Source organism: Coturnix japonica, chromosome 33, assembly GCF_054131305.1.
Source record: "Coturnix japonica strain WE chromosome 33, WE-NBRP24, whole genome shotgun sequence".
Classification (NCBI taxonomy): domain Eukaryota; kingdom Metazoa; phylum Chordata; class Aves; order Galliformes; family Phasianidae; genus Coturnix; species Coturnix japonica.
The window spans coordinates 6,455,020-6,459,239 of NC_140695.1; positions in this window are offsets into that span (position 1 = coordinate 6,455,020).

The following is a 4,220-nucleotide window of genomic DNA, read 5'->3' on the forward strand; positions in this document are numbered from 1 at the left end:
TTAGAGGAAGACTGGCTGTCTTCTACCCTGTGGGCATGGAACAGCCACAATTCCCCCCGGAACAACATCAATGACCCACACCACAAGTTGGATTCTCCTTTTTAATGTAGTGGTAGCGAGGTGAAAATCTGGCTGTGGAATATTTTTGACTAAGGAACTTCTACTTTAATTTCTAGATGCGCTGAATTACCCTCTGGAGTGTCTTTCTGAATATATAAGCAACCATGGGTGACTATGATCCTGATTTATATCTAGGTTCAGGCTTACTTTTTCAGTTAGGTTAGATCAATAGCTCCAGAGAAGATAGGGAAATACAGCAGTTCACTGATACCATGTGTCAGAAGAATGCAGCTCAGTGCTGGGCAGTTTGCTGCTTCATTCCCTCTTACAAGTTGCACCCAAGGCTGGAAAAGACCACTGAGATAGCTGAGTCCAACCCAGCCCACCCTCACTGGACTTACTAACCACGTCCCCAGTGCCACATACCCGTGGCTCTTGAGCACCTCCAGTGACTGCGGTATATCAGCGTGGTTGCTTCAGTTGTGGGAGTTTTCAGACACTGGCTGTTGTTCTAGCGAGACAAAAAACCAAAACTGATGGAACAGTGTCTATACAGGAAGCAACTGGCTGTCCTGATGGCTGCCAACAGTTTTACACAAGGTGTGTCATGCAAGCTTGCATGAGTCTGGTTTAAAAACTTGCTGTTCTGATGGAAGGAGAGGATGTTGGTACAGGATAACTGCGGGATTTGTGCTCTCCCGACATCCAGTTGCAATCACAGCTTATTGTTGCTATAGAAAACAGCTTCTCTGTAGACAAATTGAGTTAGTTCCAATAAGTGGCTGAAGCCCTAAGTGATCCAAGGTGGATCCAAGCATGATCCAAACTGGAATTTAACTAATTGTAGTAGGGAATCCAAGCCTTAATGAGATGAGTTATTTAAAATATGAGTCCTCCATCTAAAACAGCATTGAACTCTTACTCTGGTTTATGATAGAAGTGAGAGTTTAACAGCAGAAGTCTGAAGTTATGCTCCATATTTCTCATCACTCAAGAGAATATTTGAATATATGAATTCCTTTGGCTATGTTAGAGCTCATAATGAGGTCAGCTGATGTTCTTTAAATGCTCGGAGTCTAGCAATGTGGGGAAGTGGACTGCTATTTGCTGTTGAGCTTTAGGCTAAGAAGCCTGATTTTAGAGGACTGTGGACTTCCCCTTTCCCTTCCCCTCTCCTCCCCTTCTCCCTGGACTGATCCCACATGGTTTGAGAATGATTTCAGATCAAGGTAAATGAGGAATCGCTGTGTGAAAACCTGTTGTTTTACTGCACTATAAGAGACACTTAGTCAAAAGACAAGTGTGTGTTCCAAGCTTGAGATTGCAGGAGATCCTAGAAACAACTCAGCTGCTCAAACCTGTAGTCTGGCTGAATCTTTTATTGTCAGTTTTGGTCAGGAGGAGATGCTTGAGTAAGACAAATAAAAGGTCACGGGTAAGTTGGTCCTTCTTGTGATATACTTCTAGGCTTTCATCAGGGAGAAGCTTAATTAGTCCAAATAATCATAGCAGAAACCACACCAAGAGCATGAGAGTGAAATTTATACTTTCTTGACGTGAAGGAAAATTGTACCTGGTTCTGCCATTCCCCAAATATTTGTTTCCTTATGACAAGAAGAACTTTGCAGAAGTAATTTTTTTTTTCAGTCTTGCGTGCAACACAAAAAGGGGTAAAATCTAGGAGGCCACCTGAAATGTTTTTTCCATCTGGAAGGATCCATTTAACAGCACCCATGGACCTGGTTATGAACAAAACTAAGTTCCCAACTAAATCCACATTCTTCTTTCTCCTTCTCAGAATTGCCTGTGAAAATCAGCAAACCATTGGCAGACAGTAGCGTCATTGAGAAGGACAAGGTCACATTTGAGTGTGAGCTGTCCAGGCCCAACATGGACGTCAAGTGGTTCAAGGTATGGCATGTAATGGTATTTTCCTTTCTGACTTCTCTGGAAATGAATGAGAGCCTTTAATTTCACTTCCAAGGGATGCGAGTCTGAGCTTTTCCTTGATAGCTTTTTCACTGCTCTCTTTTCTTTATGCTCTTTTATTTGCCCAGATCAGCACTCTTTGTTATTATGTCCTGAGTTCATTTATCAAGTTGAAATTGAAGTTTGTTTTGGTTTTATTGTGAACTTTTTAGGTCATGCTGCACAAAATATTGTTGGTTGAACTACAGTACAGTCTTGAGCTTCAAGTCTAACACAGAAATTCTCAGCCGGGATTTTGTAGCCTTGTTGTGAACTGGGTTTTTGGGGTGAAATCTCAGTTTTCTTTGCACCTGACAGTGTGAGAATTTGCTCTGGCACTTTGTGTACCTCCCCGGTGCTCAGCTGTTCCTTCCCTTACTTGGGGATAACGTCATTTATTCAAGGTGATGTCCAAACAGGCTTGTTAACAGTCCTCCGCAGTGCTTTAAGCTGTCATAGGTCAGCCAGAATTTATGCATGTTCTATAGCCATTCCTTCATGTTGAAAACACTGCACTGTGCTTAAGCTTCAGCATATGTTCCAGTAAGCACAGTTCCATTAATTCTAGGGGAGTGGGTGAATTAAGCATAGATCTGAAGGCTCCCTTTGCTGAGTGCAGAGATGGAAGGACTAATGGAGATCTGACTTGATATTTTCCCTTCTAGGATGGGAAGGAGCTCTGTCAAAGTAAAAAAGTGGGCATTACTTCCCAGGGAAATAAGAGAAGTCTCATTATTCACAAGTGTGAATATGAAGATCAGGGAACATCCACATGCTGAGCAGCCTAAGACAAGACATCAGCTACCCTAAAGGTTCATTTTATGTTTAACTGAAAGAGCAAATAAATCCTCTTGTGGTATTTTGCACCACGGGAAGAAATGCTTCATGGGCAGTTTGGGCATTTCTTGGTTAGTCCTTTTGGATACCTTTCTCTTTCTTCTTTATGCTCAAGACAGATTTTCCCTCCATGTGTTGCATTGGTTAAACCCCAGTTTGTAGCTCATCATTGGGCTCTGAAGCATCAGACTTGTTACTGAACACATGGGTCTGCTGTGCCCTGGTAGATGCCACCTTCCCAAGGGACGTATGAAAGGATGCTTTTTTCTGATTTCCTACTAGATGCTGTCCTCATGTGGCCACTTGGGTTCAGTGTTAGCATGAACATGAGCATGTGTCCTGTCCCATGACTTTGGTGAACTCTCATTTTCTCTCTCATTCTGCAACCAGGTTGGGTTGCTGTTTCAGTACTGGCTGTTTTATGTAGCCATTCCAGTTGTTCTGGTTTACGTTCTTTTTTATTTTCTTTTTTTCAGGCATCATTTCTATACAGTAGACAAAGCCAGCCTATTACATTTGATTTACAGTTTTTAGCTTTTGCTGGTAAGCATTTCAGCTCTCAGGCAGTTTTACCAACAGCTTTGAAGAGCTGAAATGAACCAGCCTGGACACGATGGTCTGTTTTTGTTGGTGTAATGAATTTATGAAGTTAAACTGATTGACCCCATAAGGTTTTACAGTGTATGACTCACGTCTGGCAGAGTTATCACAGCAATGAGTTTATATACTTAGCATTTCAGGAGGCAAATGGTTGGGGATACTCTTTCATTTGCTTGCGTCTCAGAGTGAATCACTAGTATGTGAACCATCCTTCATCTCCTTTGTATTGCTTTTGTGTGTGTCTGTGTGTGGTTTCCCCTGTGAATTTCATTCTTTCCAGTTATATGGAAGTTCTCTTTTGAGCAGTGAAATTAGATGTTCCATCATCAGTCATAATGGTAAAGCTGAGTTGCCACGTTATCTGTGTCCTTTCTGTCTGGCGTCTCAATAACTGCTGCCCCACCACAATATCTGCCTAATACTTCAGCTCCATGGATGCCTCCTTGTGCAAACTGAGAGCCTGTATTTGGTGTGCATAGATCTGGGCTTACATCTGTGCTGGTAAATGCACTAGTGCATGGGCTAAGCAGTCCTGCCTCCTGTGCTGTGGGCATTGAGATGGGGCTCCTACAAGCTGCCCATTGCAAGATATTTAGAAACTAATTGCTGCGGAGGTTTCCATCCTCTTTTCAGACTAACTAAAATTTGGTTAGTGGGATCAAAACAGAAGGGGCAGGGAGGGAGAGCTGACCAAGGACTACTGATGGAACAACTATGAATCCTTGGTTCCTCAGGATTCCCTGCATCAGCAGTTG